Genomic DNA, 17,290 nt, shown 5'->3' on the forward strand with positions numbered 1-17,290 from the left:
ATATAAATGACCTCTCTGTATGAGAAACACATGTTAGTAGATTTTTTGGTAGTCTAAATATCTCCTTTTTTGTCCAAAGCAAAACCAATTCAACTACAGCAACAGCAAGAATGAAGTAAACAAAATAAAACTAACAGCACATTGACCCATTTGAATATTATTAATTGTATGAGATAAAACCTCCTAGATCATTTAAAAAAAAAAAAAATCAATGGCCCATACAAAACCAGGAAATCAAATTATGTCTATCTTCACTTGAATTAGGGTCCAATTTACTCTTATTATTTGACTATGAAATTTTTCACTATTTCTGTTTTCCACCTGCTTTCATGTAATTCCAACACTGCACTGGATTCCTCTTGTCCTCTTATTCAGGAATGAAGCATGCATACCAGTTTTACATGGATAGGTAGAGATGGCCTGAAAAACCATTTTGGGACGAACATAGGTGCAGCTTGTACAGCATTGTTCTTTACAGTGGAATTAATAGTCATGTCTTTAGATTTGTTTTATGCATTCCATTCTCTGATGAGATTGAATGCCCATCACTGGTGCAAAAAAGTTGGTTCATTTTCCTATGACAGAACTTCCACTTTAATTGCCAGAAAAGTCTGCATTTCTCAGAACTTCTCACCCCAGCAGGACCTTCCTTCTGTAGCACTTCTAATCTCCACCTGCCTTTCCCCTTCAAAGTTAGCAGCTGTGGTTCTTCTGTATTGAACATTAGTTGGGTACAAGAGCACTGAGAGGTGAGCAATAACTGCAAGAGCTATCGCTGAGATGTAGTGTCCATATGGACAGTATACCTTAACGTTAAGACCTGCCTTTACTGAGTTTGATCCTGGCCCCATGAGTCAAAGTCTAGCTGTCAGGGGACTTGTTGTAAGTAATGGTCATTTGTGTTTCGTAATTATCTTGAATAAACACAATTAGTTCCACATTCTGCTGTTTTCTTCCTAAGGCATCTGTAAACATTCTGTACTATTCTAGCAAATGGCTTTCGGCAATCATTAAAAAAAAAAAACACAAAGCAAAATGGTTCTCAGTGGATCCTTTTAATTTATTCTAAGGAGCATGCCCAGAGGAGTAATGAGACTTACTAGACAGTAATGGCAAAGGGATATTATCTTTCACTTAGTTAACCATCGTAACCCACTTTGAAGAATCTCCAATCACAGTCCTCATGTGGTTAAATTAGAACATAGACTCAAGAATTTGCACTTCAGGGTTTCTCCCAGAAGGCAACCTAATGTATTTGGTATAGAAATAATGTAGGCATTGTACTTTTCTTCTCCCTTTGAAAAAGGATATCCAACAAAGCCAGCCAAAAGTGTTACTAAAATGAAAATGGAGTGCAGAAATTTTTGACAGCACCAGGCATGCAAGAATCTGTTCTTTTCTCAGGGTTGCTGATCCTTTGTAGCCTTTGGGCACTGGTCAATTTACTTGTCCTCTCTGTGCCCCTTTTATTGTCTCTGTGACATAGGAACAGATAGCATTTGTGTGCTTCTGTAATTCTATTTAGATTAAAAGCATTGCAAATTCACAGTAATACCATCCCCTATATAATAGTGGCACCAGGTTTTCATATGGTTAAGATAATAGAATATTTCCTCAATATAATGGAGTCTTGTTTTAAATTGTACATTAGGAAAACAGAAAATCAGTAGTGCCAGTCCATTAAAAATGAAAAAAACCTCACAAAAAAGCTTAATGAATGAGGAGGAATGAGCACTGCAGCTCTTGTGCTAGTAAGCAGGCAGTTAAAACCGTGAGGAAAGTGTCAATTGGTAAAATTAGCTAAAAAGTTACTCTGAGTTTTTGCCCTACATTTGGACTATCAAAACTGAGGCAAACTTTTCAAAGCAAATTGCTAAGGATTGCCAAGTCAACAAGCTGTTCTGTGCTGCAAGGGACATATTTATGGACATACTTTCAACAAGACGTACCTAGTGCTACCAAGCTGTGCTGTACTAAAGAGCAGTAAGTATCAGATAAACTGATTTTTTTTTTAATAAAGGATTTCACACATGAGAATGATTAAACACTGTTCAAATATTCAGAAGTGTACAAACTAACCCTCCCTCCCAAACTCACTCCTCTTTTCTGCTACAGTAGTGTCTAAACAAAGTAAGAAAAGCCAGGAAATTCAAAGATAAGAAGGTTACTATACAGAATTTTATAATCCATGCACTTGTGAAGAAGACACTGTGAAGTTAATTATGTATGAGTACTAGGTCTTCAGTAGTAATTCTTATTTTAGTGGAGTTGTGCATAGCATCTTTAATGACATTCCAGAGTATGTCTTTTGAATCTATCAGTTTCTTGTTCCTTAAGGGCTGTGTTTTTAAATAGTTTCACAACCTTTTCTCAAGAAAAACACTCTAAAAATAATTCTAGCCTATAAGACAAAGCTAATATAGCAAGCAAGAATAGCTAGGCAAAGGGCATACTGCTGGTCACTTTTTATGAGGAGCAGGGATTTGCATGGCAATTTTCTTTAAAAGTCCACCTTAACCACTTATATGTGATGGGCCAAATATACTGAATTTCTCTGTAAGTTCCTACCAAGGCAGATATTATCTCCAGACACAAGATTGTTTTACACACTCAGATTCCTTTGCAGCTCCAGGCCCTCAGGAAGAATACAGTGATATAGTTTACTTCAATCCCTGTTCACAGAAGGGTAAATTACTGAATACGCATAACTTTTCCATTACTGGGGGCTAAGAACACGCATGTGGAGAGTACCTATTGCTGGGAGAACACTCCATATCCAACCATCATACAGGTGAGTGCACCAGTGGCATTACAAAACCTGCCAGATAAAGCCTACACAACCCTTAAACAAACACAACTTTAACCTTCAACCTCATTTGTGCTTCCTGATTAAATTAGAAATGTTGCTGTGAACAGGCAAGGATTTGCGTCGGTGACCTAGTTTCAAAGCTAGCTGGGCCTTTTGGGTCTACTAATACCTCTAGAAATGATACGAGCTGCTGTGGTGTGTGTCAGATTACAATGTTTTTCCTAGGATATTCTACTGTCTTAGAAGAGACCTGTTTTCTGGTGTGGTGCTTCCCTGAGTCTTGCAATATCCTCCACTAAACTGCAGGAGCTCAAGATAAAGCTTATTCAAACCAGAACCAGAATGTCACTCACCAGGAGGCAACTCCATGACCTAAAAAATGTTATGACTAGTTTCATTTTTTCCTATAGCCCCTTTCTTTCATGTAACCTCAGCCATGTTTCTGAGTAGCTGCTGTCTACCACGACATTTGTACATTGGAAATGTCATATACAGAACGTGTATGTGCATCTTCACTTATCCTTTTTATCATATGAAGTAATTCTATTCAGTACAACTTTTTTAATACTTCTGAAAGAAAGATACCCATTAAAATTTTCTGGTTTTCAACAAATATGATGTTTAGCTTTCGTTATTTTAAACCACAAATTTCCTAATAGCTTAGGTGGGGGAAAGGGGGCGGGCGGGCAGAGGGAAAGGAGTTTGAATTACAGGAGCACAAACAGCAAAATTCACTCTAAATAAGTAATCTGCATGCAGCACAAAAATCAGAACACTGCAGAATGTTTTCTCACTTCCCTTCTAGACTCCAACTGTTCTCAAAAAATAATTTAATATTTACCTTTAAGAATAACCTTAACCTTAGGGGCTTTCAGAGAGATATGTTGATTTACTTATATCTGACATAACAATATCCCTTACTGAAATATTTGAAAATACATTCATTCCAGTGCCTGCAAGTCAGATTTCTTCTTTTTAAGTGTGAATTCGAGATTTGGAGGATTTTTTCCTCCTAGTTTTGGTAAGAGATATTTAAGCAGAAAGAGCAGCTTGTTTCCTTGACAGCAGAGAACCAACTGTTTTGGTTTTCTTTGTTCCATGTCTGTTCAACATACTGTATCCATAGAAATAGCTGCTGTCCCAGAAGTTCAAACATTTTGTATTATATATACCCAAAGACTGGGTTAATGCTACCTTAACTTCGCAGAGTTTCTATCATAAAATTTCACAAATGGAAAAAAAAAAAAAAAAGAAAGTAAAGGTTCCCACAGCAACGCTATACATTCTGTATATTTTCTGATTTCTACTTAACATTTCAAAAATATCAATATTAACCTACACATTTAAGAAATAAAGACAAATGTAATGCATTGCTTGTAAGCAGAATTAGTGAGTGGCTGTTACAATGGAAATTTCTACTTTTGCTTTTGCCATTCCTGTTTTGTGTAGTGTGATGAACTGCTTGTTTGTCCCAAGTGTAATGGTTCGCGGTGGACTTAATACTTTACCAAATGTTTTCTTGTCTTTCGCAAGTGAAGTAATGTCTGGGTTACATGTTTGAGGGCCAGGGTCTCACTTCTAAGACAAAAATGCAATTGGTGAGCAGTACCTGCAAACAATCCTCTCTGTGTCCTTCTTCCAACTTCCCTCCTTCTCAGCCTCATGCACCATCCAGCTCTACCTTTGTATGAGTAACACCACGTACATAGCAGCTTTTTTGCCGTCTGTGACATGAGGGGACAAATATTTTGAGGATGAATATTGGAAAAGTCTCAGCTAAGACAAGCGTGAGACCCTCAGGCTCCATGTTCTCCTCTTAACATGGCATTCTACAAAGATGCTTCCCACCACCTGAAAAGTTTTATTGGGAAGAATGACTTCCCAGAGAGCTATGAAACAGTGAAAAGGAACATGACAACAAGGTTATAACTGAAACAGATTTGTAACTTTTGTTCCAATATCCTTTGCCTGTGGTTCTTTACAAACCACTGGGAGTGCATGCAGAAACCATAAAAACAGTTCCCACCTTCCTGAAGATCAAACTACCCTTCAGGTTTCAGGGTTTAGAGAATGTCCTGCCATGAGCGCCCGGGATGCTCCATGGTGCCTGGTGCATGGATTGTGGCTTAATTAAATCACAAATCACACAATTCCAGGATGAGGCCTAATTACTATTTGACTCAGGACAGACTTATTTTTCATGTTCTCTAGAAAACGAGCCACCTCCCAGCATTGTGCCACCTGGCTCAGAGTGGATTTCTGGTGACTCTTTGGTGTTGAAGCAAGGAGAGAGATCTGCAGTGGGTCCGGCTGTGCCATGGGAAGTGAGAACCTCTGTGCACACCTGGAACTTCCTGGGCCCTGGAATATTGATGAGCTGTGGAAAAAAAAGCAGCCAGGCTTGTGCCTGTGATTTGCTATGCCTGCTAGCTCTGTCTCTCTGTATATATGTATACATGTGTGTGTGTGTGCTGGTGTGGGTGTAAGTACATATTCTCAAAATATAAATAAATATAAATAAGTGCACACACACATTTCTGCACAAATATTTATACAGATAAAAAAGAACAGGAAGGGAAACTATGATGAAATAGCAGTATTTTTGCTCAAAGGACTCACTGTGCAGGGGGAAAACTGTATTTGCAACGGATTTTTTTTTTCCTGAACATCGGCTCAGCAACTTCACAAAACCTGATTTCCAACATGGCCTTCATACAATAGCTTTTATCCCTTTCTCTTATTGTGTCCTTATGTACAAGGGTAAAGACTATTCTACTGCATCCAAGTACAGTGTGCTAAAGGGAGGGTGAGCAGTAGGGAGTCGTGCCTGTGCCACTGTCCTTTGCCTGTTCCTGATTCCATGGCCTGAGGCAATGGTTTGCATTTTTAGGACAACAGCCGGCTATCTGCAAGCAGGAGACCACTCGTCAGGCTTCATTACTGCACACAAAATGACACTAGTGAGCCTGTGGTCACAACCGTGCTTATGGTGCGCTGAAAAGCCATTACATCTCATTGCAACAAAAAACTGCATGAATGTACAGGCTGACCAGCCCCATAAGTTGCCAAAAACCTGACAGGTCAGCTTATTTATGCAATGTAGTACCTGCCCTACAATTTCTCGATAGAAGCTATAGAAAGGGACAAAAAACTAGGGAATCATTTCATCAAAAGTGTTATGCTTTAATAGGCGATGCTTCTGTTTTCTTTACTGAGCATTGAGAAAATAAAGAATTTAATTCTGCTGCATGCTTGCAGCATTAGGCATGGTCAGCTGAAGTGTCTTCCCCTTCTCCACATTAGCAACCCTAAAAGCATAGTTAAAATCTAATGACCAGCATTAATGGATTTTCATGTTTGGTAATGTTATTTTTCGTTGTTCAAATTTTTGGTATTATACAGATCACATTGACATATCTGATATATAGCATTTTAACTTAACCATAAGTGAACTGGCTTCTGCTATAATTATAGACATTATTATTTGTTTAAGTTGGATAATGATTATATTTAATAATCTTGCATGTAAAGGGTAAAACTCAGAGACAAAGAAAATGCAGCCATTAGGATTCTGGAACATTCCCTTCTGAAGGAAATTAATATCATAATGTGGCTAGAATTTATTTATTTTACGTAGAATTGACACTTATTGACAAGTGCTGTGAACAAAAGAACTGTGGGCCAGATTCTGATCCTGTGTGCATGTGTATGTATACATACAAAGAGAGAGAGGGAGTAATTTTATCCTGGGGAAGCAAGATATGTAGAAACAGGGATTGCCTTTTCAGAGGGTCAGATGCTATAGATGGGAAAGCAGGGAAGCTTCCAGGCTCACAACGACTTTCTCAAGTTATCCTGCTTCCTTAGCATAATTTGGTGATTACAGCTATAACAGTGTTAAATAACTTGATGTCACTTGGGGGATTGTGCCAGTGCATGCACATTGTAGCTGAGTTCAGCACTGGGAATTTTTTTGTATTAATAAAACTGTTGTTGTACCCATCAGATATTAACACACGTTTTCCTTTCCTCAAAAAAATTTTCCTCTTCATATTCTGGGCTACAAATGCTCACAAGCAAACATTTAATGGTAGGTTATTGTGATGGGGAGAAACTAATTATTCTTGACAAAAGTCCTAATTGTTTCTTCAAGTAGGGGGGTTAACTACAGGTCTTGCAATCAATTTCTTAGTGGGCATCAGAGCTCTGTAAAGCACATATTTCTATTACAACAAGACCTGGCTTTCCAGTTTAGCTCTTCCCTTTCTTCAAATGTTAAGGACATTGGGCATGTTAAAATGTGGGGGAGGTGAGTTCTCTGCAGAAAATTCTTCGGGGGACTCAGCCATGTGGATTGAACTTTACCTGGAAGCTGCATTAAACTTTTCCAAGGCCTCTGGTGTTCAAAAAATGTAGGATGCTGTCACATTGATTAAATATCTGGGTCTTGACAGAAAGTCCATCAGCTGTAACTTTGAAGGCCACAGATATGATGATGGAAGTATAAAAGCAGCCCATGGATCTGTGAATGGCAGTGCATTACTTTAAAAAGATTGATATATTGTCACAGTAACACCTACCAGTAAGAGGAACTAATCTGTCAGAGGTTTTTCAGCATCCAGTTATCGAGTTGCTCCTATACTGGCTCTTGCCATTGATACTGAGTTATGTGACTATAGGCATCCTGTAGTGTGTTTCTTCCCAGCACATACACAGCAACATATAGGTAATTATTTTCAGCAGTTCACACTGGTGTCAATAAGTGGAAGTTTTATTGAAAACTACAGGATTGCTATCATTGTACCCAAAGTTAGGAATCAAGACTCCATGAACTAAGTGCTAAGGAAGGTCTCATAATTAATTCCAGGGCCACTTATGTCTTGATTGGCTAAACATGACCTCTTATAAATAAATATCATATCCTCTAGAAATAAAGCTGGGGTGTAGCACAGTCTAATAGCTAGAAAAATGGATTGGTCGTTTGAGAGCTGCACTCCTATGACCTGTATTGGCCTGGGCTCACCAGCTGACCTCGGGGAAGTAGAGAATTTTGAAGTTCTTTCCTGTTTACAAAAAGAAGCTCATTTTGTAGATGACTTTACTCAGGAAAGTTGCTGGAGGCTGAATTGTTTCTGAAGAATGACGCTCCACAAGTCCCTTGGCATGATCAGGTGAGCATGTGCACCCCTAGTTAAAAAGGTTTTCACTAGCAAGCTGAAGATCCTTGATGCCTGGTTGAGATGCATGAGCAGAACAGGCACCTGGTGCTAACCAGCAGCACTACGAAGGACCCAGTAAGTTATTCTCTGATTCTGCATAAGCCATCCCCACAGTAGCTCATTTTCAGCAAGGGTGTGAACTGACTCATTTCCCTTATGTCGTGCCTGATAAGTGCAAGTACAGTCCATTTTGATATCTCCATGGGTATGGAGGGGGATTAAACAATGGGCAGAAACTGCTTTCTATATGTGGCAAACAGGAGATAGGGGCTTGCATGCTCACAGCTTCAGAGTACTTTATAGTCTAATCACTATTTTAATTAATCCCAGCAGTTTAAACACAGAGCCAATGCAGTAAAAAGTACCTCAGAAAAGCTACAGGTATACAGACTGGAAGAGCTATTAGCTTCATCAATTCTAAAGAAGAAATCTGCACGTTTATCCACTGTTATGTTTAATAACATCCCAGATAGCTGCTGGGCAGTGGGATAACACCAAATCAATTAAGCAAAAGCACTATCAGTAACTGGTCTTTTGTTCTCATCTGTCTGTAGCACCTCCTAGAGCACAAGATTCTGGAGTTTAAAGGTAGGGACAAGAGTAACAAATACTTACTGCTTATATAGTGCTGTAGATTGCATGTTAAAGATGCTGCCTATATCTTACACCACAACATCCAGGAAGGGGCTTTCAGAGACGAGGAAAACTGAAGTAGATAACAAGTAATGTGTATTTGCATGCAATAAAAACAGTATTTCCTGGGGCCTGCTGAATGTCACTCTAAAGCCAACTCAACTGCACACAAAACCAGCAGTGACAGACAAGGCTCCATCCATAGCTTTGAACCATCAGAGTTCCACTGCCTTCTGGCATCTGACTAATCTTCCACACTTTGTAGTAGGATATGTCACAGCATCATAGAATACCAAGTTGGAAGGGACCTCAAAGATCATCTGGTCCAACCTTTCTTAGCAAAAACATGGTCTAGACAAGATGGTCCAGCACCTTGTACTGCTGAATCTTATAAGTGTCCAGTGTTGGGGCATCCACTGTTTCCCTGGGGAGATTATTCCAATGGCTGATTGTTCTTATTGTGAAAAATTTCCCTTGTATCCAATCGGAATCTCCCCAGAAGTAACTTGTACCCATTACCCCTTGTCTTTTCCATGTGACTCCTTGTAAAAAGGAAGTCTCCATCTTTATAGCCACCCTTTAAATACCAGAACATGGTGATAAAGTCTTCCCTAAGCCACGTTTTCTCAAGGCTGGACAAATCCAGTCCTCTCAACCTTTCCTCATATGGAGTCTTCCCAGTCCTTTGATCACCTTTGTGACCCATCTCTGGACCCTCTCCAGCCTGTCCACATCTTTTTTGTATAGCGGGGACCAAACCTGAACACAGTATTCCAGGTGTGGCCAGACAAGCACTGAGCAGAGTGGGATAATGACTTCTTTGTCTCTGCTGGTGATGCCCTTGTTGATGCAGCCCAGCATCCCAATCCCTTTCTTTGCCGCAGCATCACACTGGTCACTCATATTGAGCTTGTTGTCCACCAGGAGCTCCAGGTCCCTTTCCACAGAGCTGCTCCCCAGTTGGGCTCCTGGATTATGTTTTTCCAGGTGCAAGATCTTAGCTTGTCCTTCATAAGGTTCTTATTAGCCCACTCTTCCAGCCTATCCAGATCATCCTACAGGGCAGCTCTACCTTCTGAACTGCCCACTTCCCCACTTAGTTTGGTGTCATCAACAAACTTAATTGGGGTACACTTGATCCCATCATCCAGATGTGATATATGTCAGGATATATTTTTATGGTAAGATTAAGTTGACCTATTCAATACCCCAGTGATCAAGCCCAGGTGTACTAAGACACATTATAACTTGCCTTCTGTATTTCTAAAGTTGATGAGCTACTGGGCCTCTGGAGCGACTACACTAAGACCAATACCTAAACTCCCTGTCTGTGCCCTGGAGCAAGCACATTGCAAGAGCCAGTCACTGCCCCGGACAGCAACATACTAAGCAATGCAAGAAAATTGAAATAAAAATAGCAAAAAAAAAATAGCAGATTTGTGGAGGCTTGTGTGTGGTTATTAGTGCAGTACTAAACCACATGGTAATTAGTACAGGTACCACATCCAGGGCTTGGCAAGCAAGGCTTTCAGCAAAGCTATTAAATCATATCACCTCACATCAAGGCCTAGTCCCTCAAAAATAAGCTACTATACTCTAGTGCAGGTAGAGGAAAAATTATCAGTGTCATTTCACTTCCCTTTCACTTTGCAAACAAAGCACATCAGTCATGCTGTGTGATGAGAAGGTTATGCGACCTTCAGGTGGATTCAGGATGTTTTCACCATTGGAAATGCTGGGTCTCTAGAGCTACCCTTCTCCCTTATTCTGTGTAATGTAGTTATTCCCCTTCTAGAGTAGACACTCCTCAAGGCACCACATGCTATAGGTCAGCAATAGGTGGTTCACAACACCATGACCTCATAGAGATTTCCAACAGGTGGCACGAGTAGAAAGAACCCAGAAGAAGAGAAACCAGATCCTGGTGGCTGGTACACTCATTCCTCTCAGCAGTCCTGCATCAAAACCTGAAACACCCTCTGCAGCCAAAAGATCTTGCTGAATATTTGGTTGTTACCAGTTCTCCGCTCATCCATGTCCTCAAACTTTTTAATGCTGTAGGGATATTGTTACACTACCTACAGAAAATGCCGGCATAATAATGCTGTTGTAGGAAACTCTCAAATATATGGATATTTCAATTTATTTTAAGTGTTCCATCTGGAATATCATAATGCACTATTTACTGCTGTTTCTATATTTAAAACTGATAGGCTACACTTATAGCAGCTGTTAAGATAATAACCAATGGGGGACAGATTGATATATAACTTAATATGCCAGCCTTTCAAAAGCTCTTAAAATAGTTCAAACCCATTTCAGCTTCAAGGTTTACGTATGTGCAACCTTACCACTTCTAGGGTGAAAATCTCTTATGACTTACTGAGCCTTTAAAGCCCAGGATATCATCTGAGACAGCCTGACTTTAGAACACTGTGTTTGCTAAATACCCTGATGCGTTGCCTTTAAAAATCTGAAAAAAACCACATGAGTTCCAGGTATGCTTTTTTCCATCAGATGTAAAATTATTCCTGCTTTCCGTTTTATTTTGTCCCTCTTTAAAGTTTGAGCAGTTAAGCTTCCTCACTGAGACTGATTTTTCACTCACACACTGAAAACCTGCTGGAGTGCAGTCATTAAAGAAATGAAGACCAAGATCCATGAATTCTACTTCAAAATGTATAATTCTTGATCCTTCTCTCAGGGCACTCACAAATCAGACATGGGGCAAAGCCATCATGTAATTATTAACTAGATGAACATAATACTGGCATGTAGATATAGATTTCTTGCCCAGAAGTCACCTGGAGGCATCTTTACCTCTGTTCCACACTACCAAGACCTCAGCGAATTCGCAGAGGAGCAGCACCAAGGAAAGCCACCACCACCTTTTTCCATGACAGCTGACACTCCAGCAACAAGCATGAGGCTTTAAATGGTAGAAATGGAAATAGATTTGCTGCCACCACCACCTGTACTCCATGGCTTCGGCGTAGCCACTCCTGCTTGGTGTCAGGGGACTGCCTACTCGGCCTTTTGAACTCTCTATCCTGTTTTCATGAATATTCAAAAATACTTGTGATGGGGAATTCGATCTATTACTGCATGATAAGGTGAAATGGAAAACTGGAGATGATCAGATAGTTGAAGCTATTAATAATAGTCTATCTTCACTGTCTTACCCCATGGTTCCTTCCTCTATCATTGCTCATCAGTTGTTCATCTACCCATTTCCTTCACTCCATTTTCAGATGCCCTGGCTGCTGGCTTGCCCCTCTGGCTTGGACAAGAACAGCCGACACCTGGCACTCAAAGTTTCTGATGAGATTGGTTTAAATGGAATCACTTCTCTGGCGATGAAACTCAGAGCAGATTTTTCAGCCCCTTCTCTCTCACACCCTCTTTTTCTCACCACTCATCCCCCTCCTGCTTTAGGGTGCCTTAATGTGATAAGGTGCTATACACAGTTAGTCGAAGCTGCTGGTTTAGAATTGTTAGTGAGAGCTAGCTAACACATGTGCGCTGTGCGTACATATTTTATTATTACCTTTCTAGCACAGTCAAGTCTGTCAAAGGAAGTATGGCTTTATTTTACGGTTTTCCGTTGTATTTAATGTTTTACACCTCAGGAATGTTTTATAAGTGGGGCATAAGTTGTAGGAGCAGTTGAATTTGAATCAGAGACACAGTCTAACTCCAAGCCCCCTATTAACTTTTTCATCTCCCCACAGAAGTTGTTTCTGTCCATATTTTTATTTCAGCTGGGTTGAGTGGGAGAAAGAACTCTAAGGGAGGTCTTAGCAGATGGTTGTCACAAACTGCATACGGCAATTGAGAATTAGTGTGCAAGCATATGCAACCTGGTACAGTATGAAACATTCCAGCATATGAACACTGAAGTAAATCAAGCTTGGACAGGATTTTTTTTTTTATTATGAAAATTAGAATTTAGTTTCTCTTTTCATCTGCACATATGGATCTCAGGGTTTCACAACATATGGGGCCAAACTCTGGACTTAAGTGTGACTCCTTGGAAATCTAGTTAAACTTAGTACAAATTTGATTCACTAAGTTTAATGGAAAAATAAAATATGGACAAATACAAACACAGCTATTGTGTATATATATGTATGTATATATATATAAAATGCCTATTTTTATCTTCATAATTCCCCCTGCTCCAAACACGCTCCAAATAACCTGTAAAAGAAACCTACTAAAGCAAAGAATGGAGAAGAAAGGTGGTTCTGAAAATGATAACTTGGGTACATATGCTGTTGGGCTTTTTTTCCTTTAGAGAAGCAGCACCTTCTCTGGAAAAACTGACTGGAACAGGAATAATACCAAGTGGGGGAGCAAACATCCTTTTGTAGGTCATGCTTTAAACAAGCAGGAGGAAGGTTTTTGATACTCTGCCTTGAGATGCGGCAGCGTTCGAGCAGGTCTCTGCCTGAGCAAGGGTTCAGGTGGCATCTGTTCTCCTGTGCCCTGTTTTCCAGGCTGCAGGAGTGACCCTGATCCAGGACAGTGTCACCCACCTCCCCTCTCCTCCCTCCCTCCTTGTCCTCTCTGCACTCGGAGTACAGAGCAAGGGAGCAGGGGAAGGATTTCGGGAGTGGGTTTTGTTGTGAGGGAAGGTCCTGGAAAATATACCTCGATGCTTTCTTAACCGTCTCACTTGCTCTTCTCTCTAAGATATGGAGGTGGAAAAAAAGAACCAAAATGGAGAGAGGGGAAAATAATGGAAATACTGGCACACAAGGAAATACTGAATTACATATTGGTCGACCAAAACACAAATCAACTCAAAACTACAGGAGTCCACCAACATGCACATAAATCATTTATAACGATAATCCAAGGCTAGGTCCAAATCTCATTAAAGTATATGAATCCTTAATCTATTTTGGCAAAAAAGAGCCAATACACATTTTTTCTTTTTATCATAAATTACAGTTCTGTGGCACTGTGCAAATATTACCAAGCTGTAAGACAGCTGTGCTCCATTAAAATGTGTAATGGTCGCTGATTTCTTACAGCACATGGTCATCAGGCTGAATCTACAGCCAGTAATTAGGAAGATGAAATGTTTAATTGTGCTTTAATTTTGATAAAATTTATCTGTCACACATCCCGTAGTCAAGCAGTATGCTCACAAATCAATGTCATCAGGCCCAAGCAAGAGCTGAAGCACCACACTCTTGTTCCTGACAGATTCATTTGAACATCAGACTGCTCTGGGTGAGCCACCAGACTAGCAAAACAAGTAAAAACTTTCCCTATGAGCATAGCTCCTCTGGCATATGTCTCATCACCCAGGCTAAAAGACACAGACGTCAGGGCAAAAGGTGGGTATTTGCCTTTCCTCTCTCACTCAGCAAGTTCTCTGGGCACAGCAGCCCACCTAAAATTGTTTAAAAATCCAGAAAACTCCTTATTGACTACTTAATCATGCCTCAAAGGTTGAGAGACAGTCAGGTCAGGCAGTGGTTTCCATTCCTTATTCCCACTCTTTTATTTGTTCTCCTGCTGAAAAACCATGTGAGGCAAAACCAGCGTCCACTGTGTAGGCAAGAGGCAATCACTCACTTCCCTGCTGGCAGTACAGCAGTGCACATTACAGCAACCAGTCATGTGCAGATTATTACCACACATATGCATTATTATTTTTTCCTCTTTTTTTTTCTTTTTTACGCTGGAGTCCACATGGTGTGTCAAAATGGAAGAACACTGCCTGAATAGTGCCCAGTTCCGTTTTTTAAAAATGCATGCTTTACATTTAATACATCCAAATATGGGACCCATTTTGTTCATGAATGGTTTTTTTCATTCTTTCTCTCTCTCTCTTTGAATCAGACTAACAGGAACAGTACCCAAGACAGACCAACTGCTTTGCCATGATGGTTGACACACTGGCCTCTGCTCAAAAATGGTTCTTAATTGTTTTCAAAGAGCAATTGTTGATATTGACCATCTGTCCTAATACAGTTGTAATATATTAGCACCCCAACTACAGGGACTGAACCCAGCAGTGCTGGATTAAGGAACATAAGCCTCCCCTTGCTTGAGCAAAAAGACAGTGCCCATAACTTCAGATGCTGTAGCTGACCCAGAAGCATTGATACAGGTTCCAGACAAACTCAGGGAAGGAAGGATAACATTGGTCTTCCTATGGATCGCAATACAACAAAGGCTACATAGGACATTGGTGGCACGAGTGAGAGCACTTATTATCACCCACAAAGCCACACCCAGCTTCAGATATCATATGGTTTGGGGATTGGAAGAGTTTACCACCATGTGTTCATTGGACCAAATCTCCTGGAGTTGGGAATCTGGTTTGCCGTTTACACCTACTGAAGAGTGAGTCTCCGAGTGTCTCAGCAGAGAGCAAGTGCTCTGTTTTTGTTTCCCTAAATTAGACCTCTGTGCACACAACCATGTATTCTGCAGATAGCTGTAAAGAGAAGATTACTGAAAAAGTGGCAAAGGGGCAGCTTTGCTGGCATCTGCTATTCTGATGGCCAATTCAGAGACACAAAAACTTTGGACTATATTCTGTCTGCTGTTAAGACAGGAGATCACATATACTGGATTACTTACTGGTCTCATTTTCTCTACAAAACAGTCAGCTGTCCATCCTCGTTCTTTTAAATCTGCGAGCAGGCTTTGGTAACCCTCCCCATGAAGTCCTGTTAACCCATCTGCTGATTACTTTACCTTTGCAGTTTTTCTATCATTCCTACTCTAGACCCAGAAAATCCCCTGGATCAAAGGCCCCAGCTGGGGTTTTCCCACAAAACCCTCTTCTCCCTCTGTCTACTTATCCTTCACATTACCTTGATTTTAAAAAGTCTTAATAGATGAGGGACCAGAGAGTTAATATCTCTGAAATAGCAGTCATAATTAACTGTATGAATATGCTCACATCTTGTTTGTAATAAACTTGTTGTTGCATTTCTGCCGTGAATATAAAATGTGTATTTTTTATCTACGACCTCTCTGAGACTGCCTCACTCTTAATTTGAAGCATGTCATTTATCTGAAATTAGTTATTTTACCCCCATTCTGAAGTTCTTTTATTCTTTTCCACAATCAGATGCCAGCTTTAGCAAATGTTGGAGCATCACTGGTCTGGACTCTATTTTCTGCAGCAACATCTCACAAAACATTTTTATTTAATTTTCCATTAAATATTAGATAATCAGATCTATAATCTAAGAACTAGTGAAGTTCTCTGAAAATCAGTTAGCTGCTGTGAAAATTCAGGTTTGGGGTTTTGGGTTGGGCTTTTTCCACATTTAGAAGCATGTATTTACAGATACTAGCTGTACCTTTCAGAGACAATCATAAACTGTTATTCAGCCCTTTATATGTTCCAGATCACATCATCACAACGTACTCTAAACAGGACTACGCACTAAAATGATCACAGGAACTGGAGCCAGGGCGGAATTGTTGCTTACTCTCCACTGCATAGCTCTAGCACTGTGCCATGGCCAGCACGCCCTGACTATGGACTTGATGGTTTTGACTTCACAACACTAAAAATTTTAAAGCCCAACTCTTGAAGAGGGCTTTCCATGTCATACCTCTTGCTGTGAACAACAGGAATTTATTTATTTATCTGTAATTTATTATTTATTTTTATTTTATTTCTTTCACAGTGTTGACATAGGAGAATCTGCTCACCTTCTCATCCTGGTTTTTGATGAGATGCTGCTTGTAATCTACAAATGTAATCTAAAAATAATTGCTGTGTTTTATGCTGAATTGTTACATTTAGGGTTTCTGTTAGCCTGTGTATTAGGGTTGATTACAACAAATAGAAAGCTTGCCCTTTTTAAATCTATTAATATCTAAATAGTGAAGCTTCAAAATCTTGTAAAAATACCATGAGTGACAAAAGGACATAAAAATACATGATAATATTTTCCCCATAAAATGTCTTGCAATTCTGTCTGCAAAACCAACAATAATAAGGATATACAATCTAGAGAAGCTAGATTTGTGGTTTATTATTTATTATTATTTACTATTTATTATTATTTATTATTACTGTTATGCATAATTTTGATACACTTTCTGTCCCCCATGACAGAGCATACTCGACAATTATTAGTTTGGAGCAAATGTGTTGTCTTCAATTGTAAGTGCTGGAAAGGAAGGCAGGAGATCACAGCTCTCATTTCATCAGCCTCTTTTGAAATGTTGCTCTCCTTCATTTCCTCTTATATTTCACATCAGTACTGGAGTCTACAGTAAAAAGGTTTCTTTCCTTTTTTGAATATTTTTTCAGTTTTGTTCAGTTTGCTTCCAGTTCTTTGATCTTAATGAGATTACAAATTTTAACAGTGATTATGACAGTGTTAGCAGCCTGTAATCTGTCAAATCCCTCAGAAGTCTGTTCTAGCTAAGTTTTCTTATATAATTATCTGGATTACTTATTTACTTAGTTAATTATGTGAATTCAGTGCCTTCTTGTAACATCTCAAGAGACAAGGCTTGCAATCAAAATATTTTTGATTACCAACCTAAATTTCAAGATCTTTGATGCAGCCAAACATAAAGGTATAAATCCCTTTTGAGGTAGTCAAACATGAAGGTAGCTATACTGTTACCATTAGTG

The sequence above is a fragment of the Caloenas nicobarica genome, chromosome 2 (assembly GCF_036013445.1).
Source record: "Caloenas nicobarica isolate bCalNic1 chromosome 2, bCalNic1.hap1, whole genome shotgun sequence".
NCBI classification, from domain to species: Eukaryota; Metazoa; Chordata; class Aves; order Columbiformes; family Columbidae; genus Caloenas; species Caloenas nicobarica.